Source organism: Artemia sp. Qi Xiang Cuo, chromosome 7 (assembly GCF_049724085.1).
Source record: "Artemia sp. Qi Xiang Cuo chromosome 7, ASM4972408v1, whole genome shotgun sequence".
Taxonomy (NCBI): domain Eukaryota; kingdom Metazoa; phylum Arthropoda; class Branchiopoda; order Anostraca; family Artemiidae; genus Artemia; species Artemia sp. Qi Xiang Cuo.
In genome coordinates this window covers 18,152,053-18,175,155 of record NC_142800.1, presented here as the reverse complement: position 1 = coordinate 18,175,155, position 23,103 = coordinate 18,152,053, and the positions used below count along the sequence as shown (strand labels likewise).

Sequence of the window (23,103 nt, the reverse complement as noted above, 5' to 3'; positions counted from 1 at the left end):
AAAACAAATCAAGGGTCAGATAACGAAACTTCCGGGGTCGACACATGTTGTACAAACATAATATGTGTAATATAACTCGTTTCATAACTAATTAATCATTTGAAAAAAATTATTTATTTAAAATCAATTAATCAATACAAATGTAGAGCATTGACCTATGACAAACTGTTCAGAAAATATTGAAAAAGTAGTGAATGAAAGACATTCACGCCAAACCTTATTTCGTTCCAGACGGATGGATAAACCCATCCGATAAAAATTTGAGGTGACTACTTTGTTAAAAATAGTTCAACCATCAGATATTAAAACTCCAGGTTCGACACAACCCCCCAGGCCCCAGACACAGGTGCTGTAAGTTATACTCTGGGGATATATATGGTTCTTATAGAAGGGATACTTGTATAAACTTCAGAGAGGGCTCATATGATTGAAAATAGAAAGTTCTAGTTCTTTTTTAAAGAGTCAAAAGAGACCAAAGATTAATTAGTCCCCACATGCCCTTTTTCCCCAAACCTATCCAATAAAAAATTTGAGATAGGAGTTTTGTTAAAAATAGTTCAAACATCAGATAACAAAAACTCCGAGGTTGACACAAACCCATTTCTTCACTTTGATATTGTTACTTTGATACCCGTTTTGATACTTTGCTGAATATTTGATTTTTTTTTAAGTTTGGTTTTGAAATAAGGAATTTTTAAAAACTTGAATTTTTTTGCAATCAAAAACGGGCAAAAATTAATTAAAAAAACTTTCCGAAAAATAAGTTTTTCAAAGAAAAGTAAAGGTCATTTTAAACTTAAGCTAAACAGATACAAAACCTTTTAAAATTCAAACTCAAAACGGCCAGAAATTACTATTAAAGAATAAATGAAACCCAAAACGAACAGAAATTAAATAAACAATCCAAGCAAAAACATACAACAAGTAATAATATAAATGAATAAATAGATCTTAAAGATAGTAATGCTTAGATCTAAAATGAAAATCAAGCTTAAAACGAAAAAAAACATTTTCCTATTGAAGTATAAATGAAACATAAAACGAATAGAAATTAAATAAACAATCAATGCAAACAAACATACAATAGATATTAGTATAAATTAATAAATAAATCTTAAAACGAGTGAAACTTAAATTGAATATGCAACTCAAGCTTGAAACGAACAAAAATCACTACAAACAAGAGTTTGGGTATGACCTTCTTTAACTCACTGTTAAAGTCAAGAACCTGCTGCGTTGTTGGCGCTTTAGTGAAAACGATAGCCTATGGGTCTTTAACAGTCTTGGAAAGTATAAAAAACAACAAACTAAATATTTGATGCATAATAATACTAACTGTTGAAAGATCTATCAGTTCAAGATTTTATCTCACTGTAATTGTATTTTTGTTTTCAATGCTGTAAGAACTGGAAAAGAAAATATTTTTAATATAATTCGTTTTCGGTTAAGCGCTAATGACGCAGTAGAATTTTGGTTTTTATTTACAGTTAGGAAAGGAGGCAGTATCCAAACACTTGTTTGTAGTGAAACTATATTCGTCTTTGACAACTTTAAAAAGAGCTAATAAATTAAAATGAATATTTGATGCATAATGAGATTAATTGCTGAAAGCTCATCAGTTCAAAATATTAATGTAATTTTAATGTTTACTTTCAATTTTAAGCACAAAAGAAAATATTTGTCATAAAACTGGTTTTCAGCAAAGCGCCAATGACGCAATAGGTTTTAGACTTTTACAGTGAGAGGAAGTCAAACCCAAACTCTTGTTTGTTGTGATTTTTGTTCGTTTCAAAGACTCTATATCTGTCCAGGTTGTCAAAAGGGAGTATCAGCATTATCTCAGGAACAGCTAAAGAAAGAAGGGAAACTTTCAGGGAGGTTGGGAGATGTTGAATGAGCTAAATAAAAAGATAATATGTCCTACTAGGTTGTCAAAAAGCGTATTCGCAATATCTCATGTACGGCTAAGATACATTTTAGGGACTTAAGGTGCCCAGGTGAAACTTGTAAAAACAAAATCAAAGACAATAAATTTTGAAGAAAAATTTGGTTGGATTGATTCTTAGTACCAAAAGTATAACTAAGATCTATTGCAAAATAGTAAGCCCAACATACAAACAGCCAACCAAAATCTTAATTATTTTGCAGGAAAACAGAAAAAAAGCTTTAGCAACGTTCCTTTTATTAATCAAACAGTTCGTGGTAACGAACTGTAAGTAAGGAGCTACCCGGCTCAATAGTAACCGAAACTCTAAAAAACTGAATTTTGATACCAATAGATAGATCAAAAGAATTGGATTTTAATACTGATTTCAAATATATAAGTTTTATCAAGTTTAGTCTTACCTATCAAAAGTTACGCGAAACTTTTCGCGTAGTCTTACCCATCAAAAATTTGGCTGATTTTCCAAAAAAGAGGGAAAGACCCCCTAAGAGATATAGAACCTTAATGAAAATCACCTCATCATATTCAGCGTATAAGGGAACCCTACTGTAGAGGTTTCAAACTGCTATCTACAAAAATGTGGAATTTTGCATTTTTTTGCCAGAAGAAAGATCACGGGTGTATGTTTATTTTTTTTTTCCCCAGGGGTGATTGTATCGACCTAGTGGTCCTAGAATATCGTGGAAGGGCTTATTGCAACGGAAATTAACAGTTCTAGTGCCCTTTTTAAGTGATCAAAAAAATGGAGGGCAACTAGGCCCCCTGCCACGCTCTTTTTTTCCCCAAGTCACCCTATCAAAATTTTGAGATAGCCATTTTGTTCAGCATGGTCGAAAATATGATAACTATGTCTTTTAGGATGACTTAATCCCCCCCGGGGGGAGGGCTGAAAGTCATGAACTTTGCCCAATGTTAACATATAGTATTGGTTATTGGGAAGTATACAGACGTTTTCAGGGAGGATTTTTTTGGCAGGTGGGGGGAGGGGTCAGTGGTTATATTTGAGGAAATTTCTATGAAGGAATTTTTAATGGGGGAAGAAACATTGCTATGAATGGGGCGCCAGATTTCCCATCATTATTAAAGAAAAAGATCAGAAATTAAATAAAAAAAAGTTTATCAACTGAAAGTAATGAGCAACATCAAAACTATAAAACGAACAGAAAATATTACGTATATGATTGGGTTCACCCCCTAGTCAATGCCTCGCTCTTTAAGCCAAAGATTTTATAGTACTTTTATAAAAGCTATTTATTCTATTTAACGGCCTTTGTTTTTAAGGGGTCATTTTTAAAGGAATGGAAGCAAGTTCGAACTTTAGCTTAAAGAGCAAGGTATTGACTAGGGGGCAAACCCCCTAATATACGAATTAAAAATCTATGAATATAGAAGTTAAATTAAACAAGTTTCGAGAAAGCCATTTAACCAAACAAAAGTAAAATTAATATGCAAATTTTGTTTTAATTATTTATGTACGGTGAGCCAAAATCAAAACCTGAATTAATTCAAAAACGTTCAAAACTTAAATAAAAAAAACAAGTTTTTTTTAACTGAAAGTAAGGAACGACGTTAAAACTTAAAACGAACAGAAATTGTTCCGTGTATGAAAGGGGCTGTGCCCTCCTCAAAGCCTCGCTCTTTACGCTAAAATTTGACTTTTTCACAACTCTATTTTTTTAAACAATGAAAAACTTTAGCGTAAAGAGCGAAACGTTGAGGAGGGGACAGCCCCTTTCATATACAGAATAATTTCTGTTCGTTTTAAGTTTTAACGTCGTTCCTTACTTTCAGTTAAAAAAAACTTGTCTTTTTTTATTTATCAATAAGAAAATCAATTTCAGTTAAAACACAAATGACGCTAAGGCCTTTAGAAGGTTATTGAGGTGTGGAATGTTTGTGGAATGGTTGACTCAATTGTTAGTTCTATTTATACTTTTTTTTTGGGCACATTTATTCATTGATTACTGTGCATTTTAAGTTTAAATTATTATCATTATTTATTATTTTGATGCCATGAACTTGATGAAAATCACATCATCGAAGTTGACATATCAGAAAAACCCATTTTAGATGTCTTAAGCTTTTATCATCAAAATGCGAAATTATACATTTTTCCTAGAAGGTCGACTAGAAATGTGTGATTATTAGCTCTTTTTCTTTTTTTTCAATTTAACTGTGGAACAATAAAGCAAATAAACCCTTTCCATGACTGGTCAAAATCAACAATTCAAATCTATAATCCTTTTTTTGAACCTCGTTGTCGATATCACAATCTAGATTATTATATCACGATCTCGATTGTCAGTGGAGCAGTATTCGAATATCTGAATCATCTACGGAACGGTAGATTTACAATCCTGGTTTTTGATTTTTTAATTCGGTTTGCAAGTGAAACAGGGCTCTGATCGTCTCAGAGATCAGTCATATTGTCGATCCCCTTTTGTAGCTATACCAAATATCCCATATTTTTGGACAATGTATTTATTTCTGAAGCATAATAAAATAAAATAAAAATATTTACAAAATTTATAAAAATCTCACACGGACTCGCTTTTCCCCGCTATCATCCTAAAACTTCATAAATGAAACGATGAAGGGTAAAACTGTCAAGTTCAAGTTCTATTTATTTCCATAAAATAACAAAAATAAAAATAATATCCCAAAGGGCTTAATGGCCCATTATATGGGAAACGACATAACATAGATAAATAATGTTAAAATTTGGCATATACATACTAAGCAAAGCCTAAATATAAATCTATAAGGAAAAGAAATCAACTCACCGGCAGTCCCTACGAAACAGCGACCCTCCTATCACCTGACAATCAATAACACTTTCAAAATTTTCTACGTCATCGAGGATCCAACGCTAACAAAATAACAACCCACAAATATCAACAATCCAAAGACAACTAAAATTTATTTAATATTTATCCTTAATAAATATTAAATATGATGAAACTTTTCATTTGTCTCTTAAAGAAACCAAGTGTTTTTGACGGTCAGATCTCAGCAGGAACCAAGTTCCAAGCACCCCCATAGTCATTGCCAGACCGAAATCTGAACGAACCGAGGGAGTAGCTGTGTACAAATTGACTTCCCTTACTAGTTTAAGTAGTCCAGAATAACAAAATGGAAGATTTTCGTGGAAGTATTGATGTGCCAACGAAGATAGAGATATAACATAAACATCCTTCATCCTTAGAAGATAAACACGATTGTGTGTAGTCTACTGGAGGACTGTTGCAGCTTTCTCATAAAGATGGTGAACAGAAGCAAGCACAGAAGGAAATGTAGACATCTACACAGACGAATAGTGACATATATATAGGTATATGAGAGAGAGATATAAAGGACGAAGGATAGGAAAAGAAATAAGGGCTTGAATTTTCGGATGATTCCAAGTCCACGGGAAAATTTTACTCTTATTAACTAAAAAAGCCACTTAAACGATAGATTTTCATCCAAAAGAACTCCCAGGAATTCCACATTTCGATCCAATGGGTAACTTATGGAGATTTATATGGGTGACAAAAATAAGAAAATAAAAAACAAATAAATGCAGCCCTTACTTCTATTTAGATTTTAAAATTAAATTTATGTTTTATCTAGGTAACATCAATCGACAAAACAAAAATTGTTTATGAGAGACGAATTTGAGTTTTCTCTCCAGGCAGTTTCGTGAATGTTTTAGCATGAGATGTATGTTGAATAGGACACAATTTATATTTGAAAAAAAAATTGAAAATTCGTCTATTGTGGAACTGGAATCACATAAACTACTTTTCTCACTTTTTGTCTCATGTCTTTCTTTACAGTCTCCATCATATGATTCAATCAATACATAATTTCTTTTATCTATTTTTTCCTTCAATTGATTTCCTAAATCACTTTGACCGAAGATAGTCTTGTATGATTTTTTCCAGGTCTTTCTTTTTTGCTGAAACTAAAAGGGAAATTCTATTACAATTCACCCTAACAACCACAATGGATAGGCAAAGGAATCGATTGGTTTCAGTAAATTAGCTTTAGCACTTTTCATTTCCAGAGATGAAATAGTACTTCTTCTCATCTACAAAGATATCCACAAAGCAAAATTATCAAAGCTAACTAAAATTCTTAGAAGAGATCCTTATGATATTTACTTTGAATCATTTTATAACTACTACCAAATAGAAAAAAAGTGCCTTTGGTTTTTGACTTGTAAAATGGGAACTGTTAAAGAGACTTTAAGGTATTTATTAGATAAACAGACAGTATCTTTTTTCAAATGAATTTAAAAACTAACATTAAAACATAAAACAAAACAGAAATTAGTCCACAGATAAAGGATGTTACTCTCTCTTTAGCCCCCCACTCATTATACTTAATGTGAATATTAAAAAAGATAAAGCATAAAGACCCCCCAGAGCCGTTGCAGGTGCAAAGGACGTCAAAATGACGTTTTATCTGCAGGCTCCTTTTTACAGGGACAAGTAGTAAACCTGTCATCCAACCGATCGGGAGTCGATTCCTGGGGCCCGTATTGCGAAGCAGAGAAACACTCCACTGTGCTACGACAGTATGAAGTTTTGTATTGCTTAAATATATTTTTTATTCAGATTTAGTTACTCTTGTGTTTGAACAGTCTTTCTTGAAGATTTGCCATAAAAAGTCCAGCTTTAGCTTGAGGAGCAGCGGTTTAAAAAGGAAGTAGCCCCACTCATATACTGAATAAATTCTGTTCATTTTAAGTTTTATTCTCACTTTTTACATTTATTTGAGAAAACTTTTGTTCATTTGTTCATAAGTAATTGAGTATTCAAGGCTAGCCTAAATGCAAGAAGGGCTACCACCCTCTCAAGCTTGACTCTTTAAAACAAAACGTAATTTTTGCCCAGAAAGACTTCGTGAAAAGAGCTCTTTTTGCTTATTTACTTTTTGAAACTAAGTATCGTTACCAAAACAAACCATTACCTCCACTGTAAATCCGCAATGATCTTAAATCGAAACTTCACATTTTGTGACATTCTGCCTCTCAAAGAAGTTGAATTTTATTGTATAATTTTCATTAAGATGGCACCCCATTTTAGGGGAGAATAATTTTTATTTCAAAAATTGTACGAATTTTTCATGTTCTAATATCAATAATGAGTAACTTTAATTAACACATTTTTCATATTCTGAATCAGTAGGAATACTGCATTATTTGTTGCGTATGTTGTAATCAAAACTTGGTTATCTAGACTTTCAGTGCCTATTGACAAGGTTTGGTCGTCACTTACAGTTTTTGCTTCGAGGTGTTTGAAACAAAGATCTTTGAATAGGAAGGAGGTTACTACTTGCTCCTTCACATCCCGTCCAACCTCCTGGAAAATGATAATCATAAATGGAAAAAATCAAACCCCCCAAATTTTATTGGGATTGCGGTCTGAATTGTAAAAAAATAATTATAAAGTCATCATCTCAAAAGTCTTCAAGGCGGGCTCTACAATACCCTCTCAGTAAAACTTCGTGGAAATATATAATATCCCACCCCATCTTTTCAACTTTTTTGCCGGGAAGGATGTGCATTTAATCCTTTATTTTGCATTAAAAAAATAGTGTCTATAATAAAAGGGGTACCGTCGGTCAAAAGCATATATATTAGGCTACTGGCTTGGTAAAAAATATCCCAGGTAATCAAGATGGATTACAGATTAATTTATAATGTGTACCCCCAAAATAAGCCAATCCCCCAAAAAACCTTCTTCTCAGTTTATCTAAAAGCTCACAGAGACTAAAGAAATTTGATCAGAAAAGCACCGTTTTTGAGGTCCAATCACACCTACACAAAGATTCATCGGCCCTCCTCTGTAATGGTTGTTGTGTAATTATACTTGAATGGAGAAAAATTTGTCAATCCTCAAATGAATCAACTTAGTTCAATGAAGCTCGAAGATAAATGACTATATGAGCCCTTACTTCATATGTAGTACGTACATCTTTAGGGACAAATGCTCCGCCGCTCTGTATTACTGCCTCTAAAACTGTTAAGCTCAATATAAATTTATTATTATTATTAGCATCTTAAATCGATTGACCATCTCAATACATTCACTCGATGGCATTTTGGCACCTTTAGTGCCGAAATTGTAGTTTTAGAACAAAAAATTGCTCTATACACCATTTTGATATTAAAAATGGTACTAGAATTTTTATTTCGTTTAGATGAGCATTATCGGTTCTATATAACTTTAGGTTTGGTATGATCATCCCTAAAAAAAAACAAAAAAAAAACAAAAAAAACGGACAGACAAACAAAAAAGACAAACAAAAAAGACATGTAATCGTTCTTTACAGAAGATCAAATATAAAAAAAGTTTTTTCAACTTAAAGTAAGGAGCAACATTAAAACTTAAAACAAATAGATATAATTCCGCATATAAGGGGACCTGCCTCCTCCTCAATTCCTTTCTCTTCACCTTAAAGTTTTTAAGCACTTTTGAAAAAATTCATTATTCAAATTAAATGGTCCTTGTATTTCAGGACCCGTTCTTTAAAAATTAAGGCATTGAACAAGAAGTGGGTGTCCCCCCTCATATACGAAATAATTTCTGTTCGTTTTCAGCTTTAATATTGCTACTTACGTTAGGTTGAAAAATCTTGTTTTTTTATTTAATTTCTGATCGTTATTCAAATAATGTCAGGAAACCCCCCTGCCCTTCCATGAAAATTGCCCCCCCCCAAAAAAACGGACATTTTCTAGCGTAGAATACTCCCCCTGGAAGTTACCTCTGGATAATTCCATCTTCGCTGCGAATTCCCACTAGGAAATTCCTTGCTCACGATTCCGCCTGAAATATTCTCCTTAATAGATTCTTATTGGAAAAACACATGCTTTTTATTTAATTTCAGTTTTTTTTTTCAATTTATACTGGAGATCCTCCCTTCGTGGAAAATTTTCCCTGGACCCCCCTCCAATGGAAAGTTTCACCCGCAGAAAATTTTCCCATGGAGAATAATTCCAGGTGATAATTCTCAATGAAGACTTTCTTCTACGAAACAAACCCCTCCACAAAAAAATCCCACACACAATTCAAATGCCCCTGAAATTTTCACCCAGACAATCCCACACCCCCCCCCCCCCCAAAAAAAAATCTATATGTAAAATTGAGTCGAAAAAGAGGAAAATAAGACAAATAAACAGATTTCCACATATAAATCCTGGAAAATTCCTCTGTGTAAAATTTCCCCTTGAAAACACACCTCAAGGAACTTCCCTCCAAATGAAAAATTCTCCCCTTAAGAAATTATACTCTCGAAAATCCCCCCCCCCCAAAAAAAAACCTCTTTACACTTGCCGATAACAAATACTATATGTAAACAATGGGCAAATTTTGTGACTTACTGCCCTTTCCCCGGAGGCTGTGGGGGCCATAGTTATTGGACCTTTTAACTATGCTGAACAAAATGGCTATCTAGAATTTTGATTGGTGGACTTTGAGGAAGAGGGGCGTGGGACGGAGTCTAGCTGCCCTCCAATCTTTTTGGACACTTAATATGGTCACTAGAATTGTTAATTCTCTTTTAAATGGGCCCTCTCCTGATATTCTAGGACCATTGGCTCGGTATGGTTACCTCTGGGAAGAACAAAAATAACCAAAAAAACACGCATCTTTGATAACATATTTGCAGAATGGAGCTTTAAACTTTTATAGTAAGGCTCTCTGATTCTCTGAATCTGATGGTGCGATTTTCCATAAGATTTCAAGACTTTTGGGGGATGTTTCCCCTTTTTCGAAAATAAATCAAAGTTTTCAGGCTCGTAACTTTTGATAAGTAACATGATCTTGTAATTTTCATCACGATCACCCACGTTTTGGGGGTATTTTATCGCTTTTTGAAATGAAGCGAATTTCTCAGGCTTTCAAATTCTGTTGGGCAGCAATCAACTTAATGAATTAACACACTTTCAGAATCACCATACAAACTTGAATTATTTTTATGCGTTTTATTATTGTCAAAGCTTCTATTGATAGAGTTTTTAGTTACTATTAGCCCGTATCACTCCTTATTGAAGTCCGTTACCACAAACTGTTCGATCAATGGCATAAAGCATTTGATTAAACCACAGAAAAACTAAGTTTATTTTTCTTGGCATAAAATCTCAGAAGAAAGAACTAATTAGCTTTTGCACTTTTAAACTGGGTCAAAATTTGACGTAGCATGAAAATTTTCGTTTGTGTGTTTTTCTGATTTCCTTCCCTGTTCTTTATATGCAGAATGTAAATTATACTATCCCCTGAAACTTCAGTTAGAATTTAAAAGCAGAATATAAGCTTATAAAGTCAAAATATCCTTGATATCTGGCTCCTAAACACCTTTTAAATATATTCTGCTTTGAATTTGATATTTATTACTGCTAGAATGCTCTGTTCGCCTTTTTGATTCGAAAGTCATTGAAAAGGCTGCTTTTGTATTCTATTGTATTCTATACCAGTACTGGGGCCATAATTCATTCTATGGCATTCTCTCCCCAGTTTCTATAGCATGCCCTCCCTTTTCCCATGCCCTCTGACGTCGCGGCATCCCTGTTTCTAGGCGACATTCCCGCCCTTGGCAAGAGTTCAAAGGTTAGGTCAGGCTACTTGAATTTCTATGACAGCCCTGGCAAGATTCCAAGCACATATCCTATTTCAAGGTGAAATTCCCAGGTGTTTCATTTACTGCGAATGTGGTCCGTATAATAGAAAAGTAGTAATAATAAGGAAATTATGATGTCATGGTGCACACCCCCCGTTTCAAGCGCATGTCACACCACGCGCCACACCCTCGCCTTTAAAGGGTCAGATAAGTGAGCTACCAATTCATCGCACCTGAACAGTGCATTCACCTGTTCTATCAAAGGGAAAACACATGACAAGACTCCATGACTCAACCCTCTGGACTCCAATGACGTCATACGAGTTACCCCGTTTCAAACGGACAGGTCTAATGCATGACGCAATTTTGCCTAACCATACCACATTAACCCATGGGGGAATCCCCATTTGTAGCTCACACCTTACGTAATGATTATGCAACAGTGTCACGTAATACTTTTTTCATTAGCTTAATGGCAGTACACACTTTACGTAATGATTGCGCATCCATTACTGCCAAATAATACTATTTTAACATTTTTCGCCGAAAACCCTCAAGAGATTTTCTTTTTCGGGGATTATTTTTTTCGCCCAAAACCCCCAAGGTTTTTTCATTAAATTAATGACGGTACAAACTTTACGTAATGATTGCGTATCCATCACTGCCAAATAATACCATTTTGACCTTTTTCGCCCAGAAGTCTTTCTTTTTCACCGTTTCATTTTCGATCGAAATACCATTCATTTTTTTTCTAGAGTTCTTGACCCCTCCAGGACTTGAAAGGTCATTCCATTCCTGTGGTACAGCGCTCCAAGCAAGTCGTCCGTGAAACCCTTATCAATATTTTGTATCTTGAACCTTATTCTAAAAATAAACTATTGCACGATACCGGAGATTCCCCATTTGTTGGCACTCATTAGAACCAGGTGTTTACATCAAAATTTGGCCCTTACTTGGAAAAACATCTATTTGCAGGGGACATTTGCTTTCAAGATATTAATAAAGGGGAAATGTGTGTCTTACTCGTGCTAGAGACTACATCTTAAAAACACAGATATTATAAATGAAAACAAATTGATAAGCAATAAAACATAAAAAAGACAGCTAAAAACACGACAAAAAATAAAAGATGAAAATTTCATATTATCATATACGCTAAAAGAACCATCTATTATAGAAAACCGGGGCTTCTAGTCTGCAACCTCGCAGGGTAGGGGAGGGGGAGTGATATTAGAAGCAATTTAAACCATATTAGAAACTGCTACCTGTTATATTTTCATCTCTTCCATGGGAAAAATTATTTAATGTCCACACATTAACTTTTAAACTGTAGTTCCAGCCACAATTACATTACATGACCCCCCCCCCCCCAACCCAAATATAACTTTCTTCAGGCATTACCTAATAAAAATTATGGTTTTAAATCGCGTGATTCAACCCAAGCCAATCCGAATGCCCCACGAAACAAACGACACTGCCATGGCATTTCACCCATATGACACCGCCCCCGCCTCCTTCATCCCCTGCTTGACCTAATATTACTGAAATTCCTTATTTTATTGACTGTCGTTGGAACGGCATCTTTACTACCAAATTTGATACACTCCGGGGGATATTTGATTTCAAGATATTATTAAAGGGGAAATGCGTGTCTTACTCGTCCCAAACAATAAATCTTAAAAACACAGACAATGAAAACATATAGACAAGCAATAAAACATTAAAAGACAGCTAAAAAACACGACAAAAATAAAAGTGAAAAAGCCGTATGATTAGTATACGCAAAAAAACATCTATTGTGGAAAACCGAGACTTCTAGCCTGCAATCCTGGGGGATAGAGGAGGGGGAGTGATATTAGATGCAATTTAAGACATATTAAGAGCTTTTAAGGAAATACCCCTTTTTCAGTAAGATGAATTGATGGTTATTTCACAATATCCTATCAATAGGTTCAACCCTCCTAGTAGCATTCATTTTCAGACGGCACCTTGATAATAGATGTAGTTTGTATTTGTTATTGCACCTTTAAAAGGATAAAGATTAACATGCCTAATTTAATGAAAGACGAAGGGAGAGGACTCAAGTGGAGGGGAGCCGTTTTCTCCATAACCAAATCAACACTGTTTTATTTTTATCGTTAAGCAAAGCGCTAATTTTCAGGCTTACATTTATGGTTATCCCGCCTGTCCCCCTCCACTAAGGTACCAACCTGTCCCCTGGTCACCCTCCGAGCAGGTGTTCAGTCCCCCCTACTTTATGTGTGTGCATGTGTGTGTGTGTGTGTGTGTGTGTGTGTGTGTGTGTGTGTGTGTGTGTGTGTGTGTGTGTGTGTGTGTGTGTGTGTGTGTATGTGTGTGTGTGTGTTTGTTTGTGTGTGTGTGTGTGTGTGTGTGTGTGTGTGTGTGTGTGTGTGTGTGTGTGTGTGTGTGTGTGTGTGTGTGTGTGTGTGTGTGTGTGTGTGTGTGTGTGTGTGTGTGTGTGTGTGTGTGTGTGTGTGTGTGTGTGTGTGTGTGTGTGTGTGTGTGTGTGTGTGTGTGTGTGTGTGTGTGTGTGTGTGTGTGTGTGTGTGTGTGTGTGTGTGTGTGTGTGTGTGTGTGTGTGTGTGTGTGTGTGTGTGTGTGTGTGTGTGTGTGTGTGTGTGTGTGTGTGTGTGTGTGTGTGTGTGTGTGTGTGTGTGTGTGTGTGTGTGTGTGTGTGTGTGTGTGTGTGTGTGTGTGTGTGTGTGTGTGTGTGTGTGTGTGTGTGTGTGTGTGTGTGTGTGTGTGTGTGTGTGTGTGTGTGTGTGTGTGTGTGTGTGTGTGTGTGTGTGTGTGTGTGTGTGTGTGTGTGTGTATGTGTGGGCCTGTGTTTGTGTGTGTGCGCATTTGTTTTTGTGTGTGTGAATGCGGTAGTGTGCGTGCGTGCGTGTGTGTGTGCGTGTGTGTGTGTGTGTGTGTGTGTGTGTGTGTGTGTGTGTGTGTGTGTGAGTGTGTGTGTGTGTGAGTGTGTGTGTGTGTGTGTGTGTGTGTGTGTTTTTTTTGTGCGTGTGTGTGTTTCAAATATGTCACAGGGGCAGTAATGGTGTAACATTGTGAGATGAAATGCTTAGAGTATCAAACATTAGTAAAGAAAAAAAAGGGGGAGGGGGGCTTCTCTGTTTTCAAAGGGGAGGTGTCATGTGGAGAGCTGATGCTAGTGCGAAAACAGTGTCGTAGCACCATTCCGCTCTGGACCATAAGTATACATTTTATCGGTTTGGACATCTGCCCTTCTCGCATGATGATCTTCCAAGCTCTCCCATTAGGTATTTTTGCTTAAGATATACATCGCTGTTAATATGCAATACGCAAGTGGATGTGGCATGCTGGAGGTCCATGGGAGTAGTAAGCTATCTAGTACCACGACCAGTGATTGCGTAATATGCCTTACCACGGGCCAGTCACCTATTACTATGAACGATACATGGATTAGCAGACAGGTTTTCTAATGTGACACTCATTTTTTGTGTGTCAATCGGTTAGAGAAAGCTGGTGGTTACTCCATATGATAACTTGATTAGTCGGTTTTTTAAAAAACTTGGCAAGCTATAATGTACTCAATTAAAAACCCTAAATCTTTTTGTATTTACAATTTGTTTAGAATGAAGTGTTTTTTATAGCAGATATCAAGATTCTTAGCAGTTCGTAGTCATTACGCGATAGTCAGATACCTAAATTAAGGGCCTATTAATCTTTTTGTATTTACACTTTGTTTAGAATGAAGTGTTTTTTATAGGAGATATCAAGATTCTTAGCAGTTCGTAGACATTACGCGATAGTCAGATACCTAAATTAAGGGCCTATAAATCTTTTTGTATTTACAATTTTTTTAGAATGAAGTGTTTTTTATAGCAGATATCACGATTCTTAGCAGTTCGTAGACATTACGAGATAGTCAGATACCTAAATTAAGGGCCTATAAATCCTTTTGTACCTACAATTTGTTTAGAATGAAGTGTTTTTTATAGCACATATCAAGATTCTTAGCAGTTCATAGCCATTACGAGATAGTCAGATACCTAAATTAAGGGCCTATAAATCTTTTTGTACCTACAATTTGTTTAGAATGAAGTGTTTTTTTTAGCAGATATCGAGATTCTTAGCAGTTCGTAGCCATTACGAGATAGTCAGATACCTAAATTAAGGGCCTATAAATCTTTTTGTACCTACAATTTGTTTAGAATGAAGTGTTTTTTATAGCAGATATCAAGATTCTTAGCAGTTCTTAGCTATTATGAGATTGTCAGATACCTAAATTAAGGGCCTATAACTCTTTTTCTATTTACAATTTGTTTAGAATGAAGTGTTTTTTATAGCAGATATCAAGATTCTTAGCAGTTCGTAGCCATTACGAGATAGTCAGATACCTAAATTAAGGGCCTATAAATATTTTTGTACCTACAATTTGTTTAGAATAAAGTGTTTTTTATAGCAAATATCAAGATTCTTAGCAGTTCGTAGCCATTACGAGATAGTCAGATACCTAAATTAAGGGCCTATAAATCTTTTTGTTATTACAATTTGTTTAGAATGAAGTGTTTTTTTTAGCAGATATCGAGATTCTTAGCAGGTCGTAGCCATTACGAGATAGTCAGATACCTAAATTAAGGGCCTATAAATCTTTTTGTACCTACAATTTGTTTAGAATGAAGTGTTTTTTATAGCAGATATCATGATTCTTAGCAGTTCTTAGCTATTATGAGATTGTCAGATACCTAAATTAAGGGCCTATAACTCTTTTTCTATTTACAATTTGTTTAGAATGAAGTGTTTTTTATAGCATATATCAAGATTCTTAGCAGTTCGTAGCCATTAAGAGATAGTCAGATACCTAAATTAAGGGCCTATAAATATTTTTGTACCTACAATTTGTTTAGAATGAAGTGTTTTTTATAGCAGATATCAAGATTCTTAGTAGTTCGTACCCATTGCGAGATAGTCAGATACCTAAATTAAGGGCCTATAAATCTTTTTGTTCGTACAATTTGTTTAGAATGAAGTGTTTTTTATAGCAGATATCAAGATTCTTAGCAGTTTGTAGGCATTACGTGATAGTCAGATACCTAAATTAAGGGCCTATTAATCTTTTTGTATTTACAATTTGTTTAGAATGAAGTGTTTTTTATAGCAGATATCAAGATTCTTATCAGTTTGTAGCCATTGGGGATGGGGTGATGACAGAGTGGATGTCTTAGATGTGGATGTCTTAGACTAGTGATAGTGATGTACTGTGGTACGAATTTCTTGTGAAAAACCGAAATGAATTAGTTGAAAATAAAGTTTTAACAAGAAATGTCTGAAAAGTATTTTTTTTGGGGGGGGGTGGGGGCGATGACAGAGTGGATGTCTTAGACTAGTTATAGTGCTGTACTCTGGCAGGAACTGCTTTCGAAAACCCGGATGAATTAGTTGAAAATAAAGTTTTAACAAGAAATGTCTGAAAAGTATTTTTTTTGGGGGGGAATCTGAGCTAATTAGGGTTTTTGACCGTAAACTCTAGTTTTTTTGCAAGAAAATTATGGAAAATACAATTCTCTGGTTCTAATGTGAAACTTAAGTCCTTTTTAGGATCGAAAAAATTAACTATATCTGTAAAATCTGAGCTAATAAGGGTTTTTGACCGTAAACTCTAGTTTTTTGCAAGAAAATTATGGAAAATACAATTCTCTGGTTCAAATGTGAAACTTAAGTCCATTTTTGGATCGAAAAATAAACTATTTCCGTAAAATTTGAGCTAATAAGGGTTTTTGACCGTAAACTATATTTTTTTGCAAGAAAATTATGGAAAATACAATTCTCCGTTTCATATGTAAAACTTAGGTCCATTTTTGGATCAAAAAATAAAACTATTTCTGTAAAATCTGAGCTAATAGGGGTTTTTGACTGTAAACTCTAGTTTGTTGAAATAAAATTATGGAAAAAACAATTCTCTGATTTAAAGGTGAAACTTTAGTCCTTTTTTGGATTGAAAAATAAAACTATATCCGTAAAATCTGAAATAATAATTCAATACTTTTTTCATAAAAACAAACAATTTTTTTTTTTAAACTTCGAAATTTTTCAACTTTTTTTTTTTTTTTTGTATCTATCTTAAAATGTCAAAGTATGCTTACGGTTCTAACAATTGTGCTCTATGATTGGTCAGAGACACGATTTGGCTTTCCCACTGGTATTCTATGACCGCTTATCGTCACTACCTAGTCTATTGCATGTATTAAATCAGTATTTTTTACACAGTGGAACGATAAACACATAAGTCATATATTTTAAAAAAGAAAGTGAAGATGGAACATTTTAATAGAAGGTGTTCACATAACAAGGTTATTGTAGCATTGAATGCCTACAAGGAGAAGTATTTAAACTATGAAACAAGTACAAGCGGTAGTACTATTGGAAATGTATGCATGCATTGTCATGATAGTAAGGAATTAAATTTCTTTGGGAGACCGAAAAATTCAACTCTTATGATGGTGATTATGCGAGATTGAGATCTCCAGAGATGATTGCACTCAAAGAGAATGCTAACATAAAAATAAGTGTTGATGATAGAGGACAACTCCTTGCTACTGCTGCAGGTAACACATTACCTACGGATACATCCAATCATCAGCTTTCATGTATTAGCATTCAACGGAAGGCTAATAAAAGAAAGGCCTACTCTGCTACTAATATCGTAAAACATATCTTGTTTACGTGCCGAAACTGTTACCTGTGTGAAAATAATGTGTTAATAGACAGTGAAATTGTCAGAAAAATAAAAATGGCATTGTCAAAAAATATCACTACGGAATATAAAGATGAAACGATGAAGAACAAAGCACCAGCAATCATTACTGGCATTAATCAAACAGTCAATGAATCAAATAATAGCAAAGACGAAAAGCATATTGAGCCTGTTCATGAGACACCAGTAAAAATTGTGTATGACTCAAAATGGAATAATAATTCTTCTACTGATTACGAACTAAGAGAATACAATAACTATAATATAAATAGAGAACATTGTGAACTATTCTATGAAACAGATTCAAAATGTCCAAAGTTGATCATTGATATTAATAATGTATCATAATATATTTTTGTATTAATATTCTACATAGCATTATTTCATTAAAAATATTACATTGTTACGTGTTCATTATTTTTTGGAGTAAGCTAGCATATCAAGCGTTTAGAATGTATATTAAAACATCGGAGATGTAGGAAAAGGAATTTGCGTACATCTATTGTCAGAAACACTATTTCCGTAAAATCTGAGCTATTAAGGGTTTTTGACCGTAAACTCTAGTTTTTTGTAAGAAAATTATGGAAAATACAATTCTCTGGTTCAAATGTGGAACTTAAGTCTATTTTTGGATCGAAAAATAAAACTATTTCCGTAAAATCTGAGCTAGTAAGACATTTTAGACCGTAAACTCTAGTTTCTTGTAAGAAAATTATGTAAAATACATTTTTGTACGTATCTTAAAATGACAAAATATCATTCTTGAATTCACCTCTTGGACAAACAATATAGAAATTATAAAAAAAATTGTAATTTCCAGACTTCATTTGCAAACAATAGAAACTGAGAGTTCTATGACTCCTCCCCGCAATGACTTCTAAGGGTTTTATGACTCCTCCCCACGATGAATTCAGATGGTTTTAGGAGTCATCCCCCTAGCCATAGCTTCATTCAACCTTGAGCGAAGGTATAAAAGTTTGATGATGTATTTCTCTTCTTAACAACTACATTAATAGCTTCCAAGATGATAGGACTGTATGACACAGAATTTATCGGTTTGAAAAAATCATCTTGTGGTGTTATATTTGAATGTGCATTTTTATAATTGTCAATGGAACTCGAAGAAATTGACTGTTATCATTTGATGGTGAACTATAACATGTTTGAGTATGATAAAAGCTTGTGGAATACTACATTACATCATATGAACAGACTGGGATTCTATGAGAGAGTGATTACACCACTTAATAATAGTGGTCAGGAACTGAGAAATGTCCAGGAGGAAGTCAGTGAAATTTGCAGCTTTTTCGGGGTTCAAGCACTCTCTGTAAAGGGTAATATACCTACAGATAAAGTCTTAATTCAAAAGTTTGACCCTAGGATTCCACTTTTCAATCTAGAAGAATTTAAGTGTCCTAAATTTGAAGGGGTTTATCATCGTCCTGAAGACGAGGTCAAGTTATTCGCGCACTGGATACCTAAGGACATGCCTGATCGTGATAAATGCATAAGACATGGTAAAAACTATTCTACATCATGGGGCCATCATTTCTGGATGCTTAAGAGTGAACGTGTGTATGACTATGTGTCATAATATAACTTTGTATTAATATTCTACATAGCATTATTTCACTAAAAATATATTATGCATTACATTGTTATGTGTTCATTATTTTTAGAGTAAGCTAGCATATCAAAAGTTTAGAATGTCTATTAAAACATCGGAGATGTGAGAAAAGGAATTTGCATACATCTATTGTCAGACACATGGGGTAACATTGACAAAATCTAGGTATCAGAATGAATAAATTCTTTATCAACATCCGCTGTTGGATATGTCATTATGTCATTATGAAAAAATTGTAAGTAAGTAGGAAGTAGGTAAGTAAGTAAGTAAGTAACAAACTCTTTCTTGAATTCTTCTCTTGGTTACACTATACAGAAATTTTATTATAGGAAATTATAAAAAAAAAATTGAAGAAACTCTCTATTAACATTCGTTATCGATTGAAGTCGCTTCCTAGACAGACAATACAGCAATTTCACAAAATCTAAGTGTAAGAGTGATTAAATTCAATATCAACATCCATTTCTCTGATACATCGGAAAAAGTTGACACAATCTAAGTACCGGAAATAATAAATTCATTTTCAAAGTTTTTATCGGATACATCAGATAACAGTCATAAAATCCAAGTTCTATTCATTTTGGCTTCATGTGTTGTTACGTTGAATTTAGATTAGACCAGTTTTTCTTTTAATTTTGGCTTCATGTGTTGCTACGTTGAATTTAGATTAGACCGGTTTTTCTTTCTATAGTAGAGACTAGCGTATATTTTTAGAGTAGAAAATAAATTCAGGTTAGTCTGAACTTGATTGTCTGAAAAGTATTTTTTTTGGGGGAGATACACAATTGGCTTAAACAAAAGCAGAACTTTTAAAATCACAACAACTGAAGATCAGTAGATAATTCCGTTGTTTTTTTTTTTGTTAAACACGATTGGCTGAAATAAAAGCGGAACTTTTAAAATCACAAAAAATAAAGATCATTAAATTATTCCTTTTTTTTTGTTTTTTTGTTGAACACAATTGGTTGAAAAAAAAGCAGAACTTTTAAAATCACAACAACTGAAGGTCGGTAAATAATTCCATTTTTTTTTTGTTAAATACGATTGATTGAAATAAAATAGGATCTTTTAAAATAATAACAATAGATTAGACCGGTTTTTCTTTTAATTTTGGCTTCATGTTTTGTTACGTTGAATTTAGATTAGACCGGTTTTTCTTTCTATAGTAGAGACTAGCGCATATTTTTAGAGTAGAAAAAAAAATTCTGGTTAGTCTGAAGTTGATTTTCTGAGAAGTATTTTTTTTTTGGGGGGGGGGGAGATACACGAGTGGCTGAAACAAAAGCAGAACTTTTAAAATAACAACAACTTAAGATCAGTATATAATTCCGTTGTTTTTTTTTTGTTAAACACGATTGGCTGAAATAAAAGCGGAACTTTTAAAATCACAACAATTAAAGATCAGTAAATGATTCCTTTTTCTTTTTTTTTGTTGAACACAATTGGTTGAAACAAAAGCAGAACTTTTAAAATCACAACAACTGAAGGTCGGTAAATAATTCCATTGTTTTTTTTTGTTAAACACGATTGATTGAAATAAAAGAGGATCTTTTAAAATCACAACAACAGATTAGACCGGTTTTTCTTTTAATTTTGGCTTCATGTTTTGTTACGTTGAATTTAGATTAGGCTGGTTTTTCTTTCTATAGTAGAGACTAGTGTATATTTTTAGAGTAGAAAAAAATTCTGGTTAGTCTGAAGTTGATTGTCTGAAAAGTATTTTTTGGGGGGAGATACACGATTGACTGAAAAAAAAGCAGAACTTCTAAAATCACAACAACTGAAGACCATTAAATAATTCCGTTGTTTTTTTGTTTTTTTTGTTAAACACGATTGGCTGAAATAAAATAAGAACTTTTAAAATCACAACAACTAAAGATCAGTAAATGATTTTTTTTTTTTTTTTTTTTTTAAAAACAATTGGTTGAAAAAAAATTATAAATTTTAAAAACACAACAACTGAAGGTCAGTAAATAATTCCATTGTTTATTTTTTTTAAACACGATTGATTGAAATAAAAGAGGAACTTTTAAAATCACAACAACTGAAGGTCAGTAAATAAAAAAAAACCTAAAATAATGTCATGAAATCAACATGCAAAAGTCGACATAGCTTTATTTCATTTTTTAAGGTTCATTTAGACGAGGTTACGTGCACGCACGTAATCTCGTCTAAATGAACCTTAAAAAATTAAATAAAGCTATGTCGACTTTGCATGTTGATTTCATGACATTATTTTAGGTTTTTTTTATTTACTGACCTTCAGTTGTTGTGATTTTAAAAGTTCCTCTTTTATTTCAATCAATCGTGTTTAACAAAAAAAAAACAATGGAATTATTTACTGACCTTCAGTTGTTGTTATTTTAAAATTTCTAATTTTGTTTCAACAAATTTTTTTTAACAAAAAAAAAAAAAAAAAATCATTTACTTATCTTTAGTTCTTGTTATTTTAAAATTTCTGCTTTAATTAATTCCAAACACTTTTAACAAAAAAAACAAAAAAACGACGGAATTATTTACTGATCTTCAGTTGCTGTGATTTTAGAAGTTCTGCTTTTGTTTCAGTCAATCGTGTATCTCCCCCCCAAAAAAAATACTTTTCAGAAAATCAACTTCAGACTAAGCAGAATTTTTTTTCTACTCTAAAAATATGCGCTAGTCTCTAATACAGAAAGAAAACCTGGTATAATCTAAATACAACGTAACAACAAATGAAGCCAAAATTAAAAGAAAAACCGGTCTAATCTACTGTTGTTATTTTAAAAGATAATCTTTTTTTCAATAAATCGTGTTTAACAAAAAAAAAACAATGGAATTATTTACTGCCCTTCATTTGTTTTGATTTTAAAAGTTTTGCTTTCGTTTCAACCAATTGTTTTCAACAAAAAAAAGAAAAAGGAATCATTTACTGATCTTTAGTTGTTTTGATTTTAAAAGTTCCGCTTTTATTTCAGCCAATCGTTTTTAACAAAAAAAAACGGAATTTTCTACTAATATTAAGTTGTTGTGATTTTAAAAGTTATGCTTTTGTTTTAGACAATCGTGTATCTCCCCCCAAAAAAAAATACTTTTCAGACAATCAACTTCAGACTAAACAGAATTTTTTTTTTACTCTAAAAATATACGCTAGTCTCTACTATATAAATAAAAACCGGTCTAATCTAAATTCAACGTAGCAACACATGAAGTCAAAATTAAAAGAAAAACCGGTCTAATCCAAATTCAACGTAACAACACATGAAGACAAAATGAATAGAACTTGGATTTTATGACTGTTATCTGATGTATCCGATAAAAACTTTGAAAATGAATTTATTCTTTCCGGTACTTAGATTGTGTCAACTTTTTCCGATGTATCCGAGAAATGGATGTTGATATTGAATTTAATCACTCTTACAATTAGATTTTTTGAAATTGCTGTATTGTCTGTCTAGGAAGCGACTTCAATCGATAACGAATGTTAATAGAGAGTTTCTTCAATTTTTTTTTTATAATTTCCTATAATAAAATTTCTGTATAGTGTAACCAAGAGAAGAATTCAAGAAAGAGTTTGTTACTTACTTACTTACTTACCTACTTCCTACTTACTTACAATTTTTTCATAATGACATAATGACATATCCAACAGCGGATGTTGATAAAGAATTTATTCATTCTGATACCTAGATTTTGTCGATATTACCCCATGTGTCTGACAATAGATGTATGCAAATTCCTTTTCTCACATCTCCGATGTTTTAATAGACATTCTAAACTTTTGATATGCTAGCTTACTCTAAAAATAATGAACACATAACAATGTAATGCATAATATATTTTTAGTGAAATAATGCTATGTAGAATATTAATACAAAATTATATTATGACACATAGTCATACACACGTTCACTCTTAAGCATCCAGAAACGATGGTCCCATGATGTAGAATAGTTTTTACCATGTCTTATGCATTTATCACGATCAGGCATGTCCTTAGCTATCCAGTGCGCGAAGAACCTGACCTCGTCTTCAGGACGATGATAAACCCCTTCAAATTTAGGACACTTAAATTCTTCTAGATTGAAAAGTGGAATCCTAGGGTCACACTTTTGAATTAAGACTTTATCTGTAGGTATATTACCCTTTACATAGAGTGCTTGAACCCCAAAAAAGCTGCAAATTTCACTGACTTCCTCCTGGACATTT

General features: G+C 33.4%; 1 protein-coding gene across 3 annotated transcripts in view; it reads right to left on the bottom strand.

Moving 5' to 3' along the window:
* LOC148950019 (uncharacterized) overlaps positions 1-23,103 on the bottom strand; it is a 239,706-nt gene that overhangs the window by 164,112 nt on the left and 52,491 nt on the right. The window contains exon 1 of one of the 3 annotated variants that reach the window (XM_089091411.1): positions 4,729-4,970. The exons of the other annotated variants lie outside the window; for them this stretch is intronic. The gene's annotated coding sequence lies outside the window, so the exon portion shown is untranslated. Of the gene's footprint in view, positions 1-4,728; positions 4,971-23,103 lie in introns of those variants that run through there. 3 annotated transcript variants of the gene reach the window in all.